The sequence below is a fragment of the Rhopalosiphum maidis genome, chromosome 2, assembly GCF_003676215.2.
Source record: "Rhopalosiphum maidis isolate BTI-1 chromosome 2, ASM367621v3, whole genome shotgun sequence".
In the NCBI taxonomy this organism is placed as follows: domain Eukaryota; kingdom Metazoa; phylum Arthropoda; class Insecta; order Hemiptera; family Aphididae; genus Rhopalosiphum; species Rhopalosiphum maidis.
The window spans coordinates 18,747,768-18,762,760 of record NC_040878.1 but is presented as its reverse complement, the minus strand read 5'-3'; the positions used below and the strand labels follow the sequence as shown (position 1 = coordinate 18,762,760).

The following is a 14,993-nucleotide window of genomic DNA, read 5'->3' as shown; positions in this document are numbered from 1 at the left end:
TTGGTTGTGTTAAGCCTTTGACTTACCACAACGACACGCGTAATAGTTCTCCAAACTGTAGGTGTCTTTTCACCCCAACATCGCACCTGACAGACAAATTTAAATCACCTATAAACCACATGGTGTGAACCTTTGACGATGGAAATACGGCAGTTCGGGGGCAGAAAATATCGTTTCTGAAAACGTGTCACTGGATACGGAGGGGAATAGAAAAAAAACTAGAAACTGTAAATCATATTTTTCTACGGTCTGTTCTATCCGGTTGCCGTGTTTCACATCCCTCGTATTACAATGACCATTCAAAGGGATGAATCGACCAGTGTGCGCCAAAAGTGGTTTCCACTCGAGTGGCGGTAGTTTAAATAGATTTTTTCAAAAGCTTTATTTCAAAACTTGGTCGAAATCATAACGCTAGCGGTTGATCGGAGACACCATACTAGAACGATTTGATACAGAAATATTTATGATATGTAGACCTAATACACAGCCATATATACATATGTCATCTATAGATATAATATTCACGAATAACGCTTAAAAATGTGCGTTTTTTTTTACAAAGTTGTTGTTATTTATTCGTTTGAACTAAATAATGTCTATAAACAGCACGAATAAGGCATTTATATACGCCTATACATATATATTTCTAGTAAACTATATTTGTGAAACGTTTAGACGAGTTTAATCCTCTCAACATTTTCCATATATGCGTATTCATAAATGGAAAACGTAAAAATTTTCATATAGTTTATTTTAGGAATTAAACTACGTTATTAATAGTATTTTTGTGAGAATAGAAAAGCAAGCTTATTATGTTTATTTATCAATTGGAATTTATTCAAATACAGTTGTAGAACAATCACAGACTTAAGTATATATAACTAGTTGCTAGTTCTCGAATGGGTGACCACCTTGACATTTTAGCAACACACATGCTATGTCATGACCTAACCATAATTGTTAAGGTAAATACTAAATTTTATCCTAGATGTATCTATTCTATCACACAAATATTATGTTGTGGGCGATAATTTTCTTTTAATGATTATTTATGAATAAAAAACATAATATTTATATATATATATATATATATATATATATATATATATATATTAAAAATAAAAAAAACCGTTTAGAAATCGAAGTAATAAGTAATAACATACAAATATTATAGTACCTATTTAATAATGTATTTATGTAAATAAACTAATTATAACTATAATATTATTTTAAACAAATTCTGTTATTTTGTCATCTTCAATGTTTATATAACATACTAACAAAGTTATTATTAATAAATGTATTTTAATATCAGTAATAGGTACGGTAGAACCTCGATTATCCGAACCAATTGGGACCGCACCTAGTTTGAATATGCAAAAGTTCGGATATTAAAAATTAAAAAAAATTTTTTTTAAAACACAGTTAAATATTTTATAATATGTACATACATATTTATTATCATTAATATTTTATTACATTATTTGAAATACATGACATACATAACGAACGTATAATGTTTGTTATATTATTTTGATAAAATCATCGATTTTTATTTGACGATGAGCTGCAACGCGCTTTTTTGCAGCCAAATCGCGGACACGAGTTTTAATGTTCGGACAACAGAGGGTTCGTATAACGGAGGTTCGGATAATCGAGGTTCTACTGTACAAGTATTATTTTATTATTTTTGTAAAAACAAAATATATTTACTTTTCGTGTTCACTAATATACGTAAAAATAAATTATTCATTTGTCTATTATAACTTTGCATAAACAGTATCAAATAATCGAAACTAAAAATGTATAGCCCGATCAATGAACATAATATAATGTCATTAACAATGAAATCAATGTGCAAACAAAAACACTGTTATTGTACGTTAATCGATTGAAGTAGTTTAGGCTCTTTTTTTTTTCTCTCTTTTTTATTCTATAAATTATGTAAATGCTTATAATATTGTATTATTGATGAATTAAATTTTCGATGAATTGAATATGTAATTGAATTATGATTGGCTACTGGATAAAATATACGATAAGACATAATAGGATGTAATAATAATACATAACATTTATGTTATACCTGAAAGAATATAATATAATATGATATACATTTATATACTATATACTATAATATGTAACAGTTAAAGATCTGGGGAAATGAGGAGTGTTATATAATGCAGTTATTAACGATGGCGGATGTTTGCTTTTTTTCTTTTCGAAGGTTAGGTAAGTAATTTTTTGATAGAACAAGTAGTATTTAAAAAGTAAATTTAAACAGTTTTGCTATGTTGTCAAAGAATAAACTTAAACATTTTTATTTAAGTAAAAATAAAGAGTAAGCAAGCCCGATTTTAATTCAATCATATTTACTCTGTATTAGAGATATCAGAAATAAAGTCAATTCTTTAAAACATTTTTACTATATTATTTATCTATAATATGAATTTAGGATTGAATTGTATTATTTGTATTGTAATTGAAAAGTTTATATATCACGATAATATCACAAATAAAACATACCTAATTAATATGTAATATTATTTTATCAATGAAGAACGAAACAGCTTTATAATTTTTATAAAAAAACAAAGCGTCTTAGAATGAATAGACATTATAGTGATTAAAACTACCAATTAAAATAAATATTTATAGAATAATGATTTACGATTGTCGGACATTAGCAATTTTACGATATAATATGTTATATAATATTTAACATTATAAGCTATTATACTGCATAATAAAGATATCGTTTTTGTTACTACATGGTTTCAACTTAATTTAGAACAGAACTTACCACTGTAATATTACATTAAAAGTACTTTATTTTAAACGATATTTAGTGACGGACACGTACACGCGTAAACATAGTTCAATCGATACTATAGATATATCCAATGAATACAATTATAACCATGAACATAGTCAAAATAACACTAATAAGTTATAACTAATACTACCAAATAAATGGGGTCCATTAAAATTCTAAAATAAATTGACTTTATATTATGCATCATCAATTTAAAAATTTAAATTATGGATTCAAAAGAGTCTTTTATAAATTAAAAATCGTTGATAAAGGCATAGTTATTTTTAATTTTTATGGTAGCAAGTACCTAATTGGCTTCAAGTTTAAATTTTAAATGCAATTAACGTGTATACATTACATTGTATACTATACTATACAATTTAATATATCTATATTATATGTAAGTATTCTATTGACATTAGAATATAAGTAAACAACACTTAGGTCTGTAAAAAATATTCATTTAATATTTATTCTTCTTTTAGAGGATTCTTTCACTGTCAAAATTAACAATTTATTGTACTCAATATTTTTAAATTTAAATATACTTAAGAAGTATATGATATAGAACTCAACGAGATTAAACCAAAACATACACACACATGCACACACCTATATATACCAATTATTTCTTAGTTGTGTGAATTAGTGAAAAAAGTATAAACTGTTGAGTCATTTATATGTTATTGTTTTTAACTATAAAAAAATACTTTTGTAGAATAAGAGCTGAGTTTATTTTATCATTTTTCAAGTGAGATACAATCAAAATATACATCAATATTGTTTAAAATGTACCTTTTGTTATGTATATAAACTGTAGTAGAAATGCTCAGTTAAATTTATTATTTTTAAAATAATTTTAGTTTTGAGGGATATATTTTAACGAATGTAAGTGAATTTTTAAGAAAAACGATGGTATGTGCATAAATAACGGCCCAAAATAAATCAACAAGTCACAATATAAAGGAAATCGGTGGTTTGGAAAAAAGACTGTATCGACCTTATCCTACTTGTCAAGTACAAAATAAAAATGTATAGCTAAATACCCCCGGGAAATCGTCGGTAGTCTGTGACAATTGAACTTACTTTCTTCTACTGGTTTACAATAAATCCACAAGTATATTTACAATGAGGCTATACATATCTATTATTCTACTCATAAAGTTTTTGGTGCTCCGAATACCAATAAAAGTTGAAACTTGATTTGCATCGAAATAAATACATCGTAACAACTAACAAGTTATAGACGAACATCAATACTAAATATTGAACTTATGACTTATATGTATGTATTTATTAAAAATAAATTATCCATCTAAAACTAAACAAAGTTTTTCATAATTTATACTTTTGAAATAACAAGTTTCAATTATAATTACTCTTTAAAATAAATCCAAGATGTTGTTCATAGTTTATTTGACATTTAAATCATAGTACCTATTTCATTAACTTTAATTATTATTAAAAGATATTATAAAAATAAATATCTATATTGAATACTTTTAATAATTCTAATAGTTTTAGAAGTTAATGATAAATAATTAATATATATATATATATAATATAATTATAACATTTATAACAGTAACAGCATGAACTTATATTACAGCGTACCTTAAGATATTGTAGTTTATTTGAAATGTAGTATACTAAATAACACAATAACAAAAAAAACAGTAAATATGAAAAATATTAGAAAAAAAAATACATAATAAAATACAAAACCAAATACAAAATACTTTTTTAAGAATCGATATTATTCAATAACACAGTACTTATGAACGTAATCTCATGCCAATTTGTATAGCTATGCTGCTACATTTACAAACTTATATAACTAAATATCATTATTGGATTAAACTTTATCGTAGGTGTATAGGATGTTCTTCAAAATGGATAAAATAAGCTCTTTATTAATTAGAATGTAAAGACTAACGATTTTGTGTAAAATTATGTTTTTAGTGTATTATAAAGGAAACTCAAAGTAAATAAGTCGGCAGACAACGCTATGGGGCTGCTAACTATCTATATTCTATATAATATATTACTGCATGTCATACAACTATAAAAGTGACGTACACCGCGCGTCTTTGTTAGTTTGCTATTATTTATCGAATTCATAAATTATAAATATGCTTCACAATTTTAAATTATTCGTGTAAAACTGGAGTATTATTTAACTTTTTAGAAGTTTATTTATTACAATATGGATTTTTGTGGTATTTATTTTCTAGTTAGTGAAAATCACATAATTATCATTGTCTTTTACATATTTATAAACAGAAAATATCAAACTTTTTTCGATATCAGAAAAAATTAATGATTTTTAAATAAAAAATAAAAGCGGTATCAATCTAGATCTAACTATTTGTATTATTATTATCTTAATATTAAATAATTAATGATTTTACAATTAAAATTTAGAATTTAGAATTTAGTTGATATGTAATAACCAGTCAGTTTTTCTAACATAATAATAATGTTTGTAATATATATTATGTGTGCATGTGGTTACACTACTATGTATAGTAGTTACATATAAAAACAATGTGTGAACAATAAAATATATTTGAAGCAAGATAAATTAAATCAATAATTTACCAAAATAATCTAGAGATTTACAATTTGATCATACTTGGCATAAACTAATAAAAATCATAATTTCTCTACAACAAACAGAATTCTGTTAACTGTATAGATTAATATATTATATAAAAATAAACAAATAATGTAAATAATTGTTAATAATTATTAGTTACCCATTTTTGTTAATGATTTAAAATATACAATATTTAATGTATATTAATTGTAAATAGAATCCAAAATAAAGTTAATATTTACATAACTAATTTTGTATAAAATTAACTACGATTATAAAACGAATAAATATAACGAACAATATTATATGAAAAGCGAGGACTTGAATTTAATTTTAAAAAATATTTTATTTTTTATCTTCTTCATTAAAGAACTCTCATTAAACATAATGAAAAATTATATAATTTTATTTTACACTTACAGTTTCTTAAATCACTGGGTAAATCTAAATTATCTTTCATAGATTCGTTTAAAATACATTAAAAATATCATTGTAACAATTAATATACAAGTACCTTCCTATATACAAATACTCTTTATTATGTGTTCATTATTCATAAAACAAAATTATTTTGTTGAATAATACACTTTATAATATATAGCTATTCATATTGTTTTTTTATTAATAATTAAATTCAATCGTTACCATTACTATCAAACCTTGTTGATATAAATGTAATAAGTATTAGAAGATAAAGCCATAGGGCTTATGGTGATAATTGAAATAATATTAAATATCTGTTAGATTTCACTTTTAATTTACAAGAAGTTATTGTCTCGATTGTCTAAATGTATTCATAGATAAATCACATTAAAAAAAATCGATATTGGGAAGCTTACAAAAATTCTAAATGCAATTAGTGCATGCATTTACATAATATATAGCATTGAAACAGAGATTGTAAACTTGAAACAGTTACTTCATATTATATTGAACTAAATATTTATAAAAATATTTTTGCTTAACATTGTCGTTTACATTGGATAACAATTGTACAAAAATTGTACGATGTTACAAAAGACTACTAGGTAAAACAAATCTAAAATTTGGAATCTTTTCTTATATATTTTTTTCCATTATTGGTTTAATAATTTCTATTCATTCTACGTTACTTAATACTTATAATTTATAAATGTTTGTGTTCCTACTGTATATGGTTCGTATTATTTGCACATGGCATGTAAAACATCCTGATTGATATATTGCATTCAGGTGATTACGTGACTGTATGTTCTTATCCCTTCGTGGACTTGTTGGATAAAACGAGTGAGCGCATAGGAAATATATATTGATGGACGAACGTAACACAAACGCGGACACAGTTACATATGAATTGATACAAATATATCATTATTCATTACCAATTGAATTAAATACTTTAAAAACGCCCTATCAATATAGGTGTGTATATTATAATAGATGTACCTACAAAGAAAAAAAAATTATTTTAATAAATAATAACACACATTCTAACGACAGAAATATTCACTTATTTTTTTTTATTTCAGCAACCAGGCTTAAAAAGGTTAAAAATCATGATCTCCAATGGCCTTTTTAGAACACCAAATAATAATCAATAATTAAATTTTAATTAGATGTATGACGTAAAATTACCTCGGTTATATGAATATACAGTTGCGTGTAGCGTAAGTATAGTTTAGTAAGCTGACATTTTTCTGACCAAGTTATCATAAATTGGTTATTACAGTAACAATTCACGCTGATAATTTATGAATGATCGTATTTGTGAAAGCAAAATATTCAGTACATTTTGTCAGTCTAATGAAACCAAAAAGAAAATTTATGATTTCAGTCAACGATTTTAGTACCTTTGTCAAACGTTTGTTCAATGATAATTAAACTGACTTAGGAGTCAAAAAATCATAAACTAAATAAACTTAATTATCATGGTGTCAATATTATAATCATATTGCATTGGATGGTGCAAAATAAGATCTTTACCATAACTGGTGGCCTAATAAGTACACTGATTATGCTTCACGCAACTTGTGGTCTTTAGTAAGACGTCTTTATATATTGTATGATCGATAGAATACTAATATTTATGTCCCTAAACTGATTTATTATCATTACCTTATATATGGCATTCGACGGAATCAAACGCCATATTGTCCGGAACGATATAAACCATGAAAACGACCCTTGTGTACATGTAAACCATTCTTCACATTGTCAGCAAGCTTCTTGATGGTTCAAAAATAACACATTTTTTCGGTAATAATCAATGTTACAACTTACAAGAGATAAGGTGATTTAAAGCGGAAATTAAGGTGTCTTAAAAATGTTCTAAAAAAACATCACACCCGAATGTGTCTCTGTCGTCTTACATATATACAACAGCAAATTTGCGTTCAATAGATTCCTTTATATGTTGTTAATTTTATATGTGTATTCAGAGTTAAATATTAGAACTTTATCAGTAATTTAGTGTTGGATTTTATTCAATATTTAAATTTTTAAATAAATTGTGATTTTATAAAGTATTACAAATTTAAAATGTGAATGTCTAGCTTAAAACTTAAAATAATGAAAATAATTAACTTAACATCACTAATAATGTTCTAAACATTAACTTTGATAATAGGTACCTAAACTCCCTCTAATATTAAAGTTAACAACTTACAACGGGTTTTATTGAATGCAAATTTGCTACGTTGTATGTATGTAAGACAAAGACAAAACGCGCGGGTACTATACTCTTAAGGTATAGATTATTAAAAACTGAGGCTGTCCTGTTATTGATTCGACAGTAGAAAAAAGTCAGACAGTTAAAAGATAAATAAACGGGAGATGGAAGTGGATTCAGATTAAAATCGTAGTACGAGTATCTGAAAAAGTTTCGAATTTAGTCAATATTCAGTAAGACAGAAACCCGAAGAAAAAATGTAATGTGATAAGCTCACACCATGTAGGTATTCACTTGACAGCAACAGAATCCAAGAAAATTACAAAATTATGCTGTATTTTGATAGTATAGGGCCAGGAAATAGACATGGTTGAGGATGAAACGGACGAGACAGTAAATAAAACAAAATTAGCACTACGTGAAAAAAGTGTATTAATCTAAGACAAAAACACTGCAGGACGTGAGCTCTTTTCTCATCTACTACCTATATATTACTTTTATTATACTATGCAGATTATATTATACAATTGTTGATATTGTTGATATTTCTAACACTAGACCATTCGATAACGCCAACAGTTAGCAGATATTGTTGCCCTTGATATCACATAACATGGACGAAAAGACTGCGTTTAACCATACTACAGTAACTACGACAACTTGATCGATACGTCGTACGTACAGCGCTGTACAATAAGCAAAGAAACATCATGTGCTCATGTGCGACAAATTCAATAATTTACAATATCGCCACTCACGGTAGATGATGAACCCTAATATCCATAGAATATGGCGTACATCCGCCAACACAAAACCATCGCAACACATACGACGAAAACACAATACGACGTGCGAATAACGACACAATATAGAAATAACTGACAGGCGAAAATAGTGTGTAGAATAAAATGAAAGGCGAACGGTTAGAAACATACTTTAACGATAAAAACACGAGTATGTAAAAGTAGGCGACGGCCGTAACTTTGGGGAAGCGTCTGACACGTTTTATACTGCGCCAACCAAGCGAACGGACTGAATGGCGTCTCGCGCGCGTTGTTCTTATAATACTAGTAAACTTTATGTAAGTAGCTAAAACCGAAATTATATTATATATTAAAATTGATTCCTTCTATAGTAAAAAATATTAATTGCGAATAGATGGCCCAATTTTTTGACATTTTTAACGAAAAACCTTTTTCTAATAAATGCATAATGTTACATATTATATTTTTATATACCTACAACTGTTATAAATTAAGTTAACGCGTTAAAATTGGTATTAATTAATACTTCAACAATTGAAAATCAATCATTATACATATTTTACCCAAGTATAAAGTGTAAGTTATTATTTTCCAAAGCAGAACATAATTTTTTTAATAGAAATGTCTTTAATATGAATTCATTACATATTACAATTAGATGAGATATGCCAAAAGTAAAAACAGTTTGAATAAAAATTTCCAAACTCAGTCGGAACTTCAATAACATTTATTTTATCCTGTAAACCGAAGACCTTTGGTCGCCGAGAACGAGAAACCGCACAGACCTAAGGAGATAAATCAGTCAGTGACCTTCACAAGATGAATGTACAGCAGAAGATCACGTGTACATCGACTATTATAATTGTAATATAATAATATGTACTACGTACATAAAGTAAATGCTCTTAAAAAAAAACACGTTTCTGACTCAGAAAACATTTCAAAATATTTTACTTAGAATATTGTTTAGTTACACTAAACTAATATATATATATATAATGTATGTATATACGAGATAAACATATACTTATCCAGCCAAAGATATGAAATACATAACACAATGTGCATAATGTGTAAAATGGTTTATAAAAAGGTAAAAGCCAAAAAACAGAAAGCATTGCACTAGCACAAATACTGACCACTGTAGGATGTACGCTTTTTAGGTCTTTACAATATAAATTAATGAACAAAAATGTTTTGACCACAAAATTTCTGCACATTCTAAACTAAACAGTTCGAATAGTTCAGACATATTATAGTCATTGACCGCAAAGATTTTTGGTTTTAAGCCAAACGCAATGTGTTGGAGTAAAATAATTGTATTAAAAGTTTTCCCTTAAAATTCGAAATGCACTATAAATTACAAAAAGTGGTTTTTCTTTTATTTATAATTTTCAAGGCAAGCATGCGCGTATAAATATATATGATTTTATTTCTACATATAATTTTCACTAACATGTCTTAATATAAATATATTTTTAGTTTACAGTAAATGAATAAACAAATATAGTCAATAGTCATACAATTTCAAAAAAAATTAATATTTTTGATGTATATATAATATATACAATTCAATATGATAAAATATATTATGAGTTACATTTTTATTTTAATAAAATATCAAAGTAGGTATATAAAGTATATTATTATACTTTGTAATAAGTGTTTGAAAGGATTAATTCACCAAAACGTATTTAAAGTATTTTATGTACTTAAATAAATTAATAAATAAATAGGTGCTTACTTTTTTCAGGTTTCTTCAACAGTTCTCAATTTATATTTCAATTAAATACTAGCTTAATCTGAATACAAGCAATCTGAAAAATTAAGTTAAACAAAATATTAGTGATATGAGTATAATAGATATATTGAAAATAAATGTTTAATATTTTGAGTATAATAATTCATGAAAATATACAAAGGAAACGATATATTTTATATGTGGGATCGCCGTTGTTAAAAGAAAAAAATATAATCAAGAGGTTTAGAATTTAATACCATTTAAGTAAAATTCTTATTTTTTGGAAGAAAAATAAATTAAACTATGTTATATTACTGTATACATTACATTTAACAACCACTAATTTAAAATACAAATAATAATTATTAAACAAGTTAAAATAAATATTTTAAAAATCAAACCCAAATGAAAAATGTAATTTAATAATAAAATACAATATTTAATTTATAAAATAAGATTACAAACATAAATTGAAAAACTAAATAAAAATGTTTAATATTAAAAGTAATTATTAATGATATTTATTATTTGGAGAAATACGTAACTCATGATATATTATATCTATATTCGATAATAATTATACATTTTAATCGTGAATTGAAACCATATATTTTTTCCAAAAAAATAACAATAGAGCAAAAAAAATATTCTTTATTGGGGATTATTAGTAAATTATTTTTTGCTTATTCAACAAATATGGTAGGAAAAGTGGTAGGTAGTAAGCAAAGAGTACAAACCATTGAGAAAATTATAATTTTTAAGTTACAATAAATGGTATTTATATATAATTTTTTTTCATTTTGAATATAGTAAAATCAATCCGTGTGTTTCTTTTCACTAATAATTTTTCTTTACAAAAACATACAATACATAATAAATATATACCTAAAATCTAAATAAAGAATATATTTACTAATTTAAGCTTAATCTTGTGTTTGGGATGAAGATTTTTTATCGAATGAATTACAAAATATTATTATTATAAAAAAAGGAGAAGAGTTTTTTTATAAATATATAGTAGAAATTAATTCAATTGACAGTATAAAAAACAAGTATAGTAGTAAAAAATAATTATGAATGACTGAATTATTCTATTTATATTTATTAATAACAATTTTATTATTGTTTAGGTACTATCTAGTTAATAAAATATTACTTTAATATCATATAATGTGGTTTCTAACTAAGATATTTATACTTAAAAAATCCACGTATAAACTATATTTGAATGTTGTCTAAATACCGTGGACCATTTAAATTTAATGCCTGGATCACTGGTGGAGAAATATGTGAGGTCATAAAATCACCAAGATTAAAAACCTGGAGATATTGTACCCTAACAATATCATTGACATAAGATACTACAAACATGTGAATGATTCTGTATGATCACGGCTAGTATAATATATTGGTGAGATTATACGTATTCAAGAAGATATGGAATAAAGGACTAAAAAGTGATTTCTATTGGTGTATAAAAAAGTATCATATAAAAGGTTATGGTATCATTATTTTAAATTAAAAAATGTGACGACTTGGCATCGTTTCTAAAATTATCTCTGTTTAACTGTGTAAATAATATAACTAAATTCAAAACTGGTAAATCATTTAAAATATCTTCCAAAAAACTTACCATGAATACATTTTATTACAGTCTATAGATAATTTATATAACTGTATAAACATAAGTATAGTTAAGGCTTTGTGTTTGAGGATATTGAGTTTCACTAAAATTATTTTTTTATACACTAGGTAATGACTTTTTTTTTTATAAATATCTTAACATGCCTATTTATGATACATATTATATTAGGTTTATTTCCGCTGATCCCACTCCTGTACAATAGTTATGTCTTATATACGTCTTATATATTGCCTTTTGATAAGTTCTAGTATTCTACATTTAAAATGTGAAATTTAACATTTTGCCAAACATATAAATATATCTGTTTAAACTTTAAATACCTTTAAATAAGAAATTAATTAATAAAATATATAACAAGTCTTCCCAAAAAACTTGTATTATTATAAATGTATACAATAATAAAAATGTATAATATGTAGAAGAAAATCGAAAAAATAAATTTAAAATAATTGCAACATTTTATTAAGCTATCATAGTTTAAAAATAATGTACCAAAAAAATGCCATATTACGCAATTTTATAAAAATACTAAAATAATTATACACATCAAACAAAGCTCTAAGCCATTCCATTTAATCTGATTAATATTGTTATAGATATATAGTAAAACAATTTTAACTTTATATAAATATGCATCAACATTATAAAATAGATATTGTTTTATAAATATATATATATATATATATATATATATATATATATATATATATAGTATACAGTTGATTTAACTGTAAATAGCGCAAAAAAAAAACTAATAAAAATTTATATTTGTAAATATAATTAATGTGAGATAGTCTGCTATAAATTATATGATTAATATGAACAAAATATTAAATATTATGTCAATAGTGAATCAAATTACTTTATAATATAGACAGATATTAAACATCTTAAATCATTTACACTAAGTTTATTCTTATAGCTTATACCAAAACGTACTTTAATTCTTGTATAAAGGAACCTATTTTAAACATACATCTTATCAAAGGAAACTCTTGTTCTACTGTGCGAGATCAACATTGCTCTTCGAACTTCAGTTAAACTTCCATTTTAACCTCTACTTAAGTAATTGGCGCATAACTGTATAGCTTTATCTTTACTTTGTTGAATGAAAAACAACAATATTTAATAATAAAACGCATATTATAATAGTAAGTATAATATAAATTAATACATCTAGTATTAGTATTTATAATATTATTAAATAATAATGAAATAATTGGCTGTATTCCATATAACCCACATTGTACTATTTTAAAATTTCTGAAAAAAAAAAAAATGTTTTTTCTATACATTTAATTATCTAGGTATATTAATTTTTTTTTTTATAATTTTTCATACTTTCAACTTCAGAAATTTGTAATTTTATCATTGAAACATTTAAAGGATAAAAAGTCAAAATTAAACGTAAATGATTTAAAGGTAATTCTGTGTCATATAAATAATATATGATAATTATTAACTTTAAAATATTTTAACTAAAAAAGAAATAGTAACACAATAAACAAATTTAGTATAGTTTAACGCTAAAAAGGAAGTAAACAGTTTTAGTACATTAAATCTGCTGAGCTGAAAGAGAGAATTCAAGTTTTCAAAATTGTACTTGCTTGTGTGAGTAAATAACACAGTTTAGTTTCACACTACTATGACATTTAAACAAACAAAGGAACAAAACACGACTAAATGCGCTCGGCGCAAAGCTACTGTAAGTAGTACCTATTGTTCTCTATGTACTTAAATTAAAACAAGATAACACACACTAGACATATAAAATAATGTAACTACATCTTTAGAATGTTATAGACTAAGTTTTGGTAGTAACAACTTTCTAAAAGAGATTAACGATATGTTCCTATATATTAATGATCAAAAATAAAATTTTATATGAACATGCGTGTTAGATTTAATGAAAAAGGAAACATTTCATATTTTTAAAACGATTTGAAAAATTGTAGGTTAAAAGTAATTTAATTAAACATCTACATAAAAGGAAATTAGTAACTAATACGATTTAACAAATCATTTTACATTAGTCATTAAAAGTTATTAAAAGAATAATACGATGTTACAAACGAATTAAAAGATTTATGTGAGCTTTGAATGTTTATTCAAAGAACATGTACGTAGTTTGATTTAAATTTCTCGTAGTTCGAATCATAAAACACATTATAGTACAAAATAAAATGGAATACAAAATAATTATTATTATGTATAAATTTATGTCGAGAATACACGAGATAAAAATAAAAAATAAAATGTATTCAATAATGCAGTTTCACAATAATAATAAGTTATATAATTAATAATAATAACAATATTATAATAATATTAAAATTAATACATTCATATACATAAGACAGTAATACTGTAAACATCTTAAGAAGACGTTTAATTTACGAATTAGAAAACTAATGTTATTATTCAAATTAGGTATTAAATATAACATATTATTATTATAGTTAATAGTTGTTATAAAGTAGGCTCAGTAGTTATTTATTTATTTATTATACACCATAAGAGATTTGCTCGATTAAAATATAATTTAAATTAGGAGATTTAATTACACCGAGGTACAAGGAAAAAATATAAAAAAAAAGATTTAAAATATAAATGATGGAATGAAAAGGAATAGATAAAAAATATATTGTGTGGGAATTAAAGACAGTGGTACAAATGTTGACAGTCCGTAGAAATTCAAGAGCATTAACTACCAACAATTTTTATCAATTAATTTACGCGTAAAAATCAAATGTGCTTGATCTCACTTATCCACTAACATAAA

At 24.6% G+C, this 14,993-nt stretch overlaps 1 protein-coding gene across 2 annotated transcripts in view; it reads right to left on the bottom strand.

Annotated features, from left to right (window-relative positions):
- LOC113554004 overlaps positions 1–14,993 on the bottom strand; it is a 195,750-nt gene that overhangs the window by 143,974 nt on the left and 36,783 nt on the right. Inside the window, exon 2 of one of the 2 annotated variants that reach the window (XM_026957630.1) lies at positions 10,570–10,642. The exons of the other annotated variant lie outside the window; for it this stretch is intronic. The gene's annotated coding sequence lies outside the window, so the exon portion shown is untranslated. The remainder of the gene's footprint in view (positions 1–10,569; positions 10,643–14,993) is intronic. 2 annotated transcript variants of the gene reach the window in all.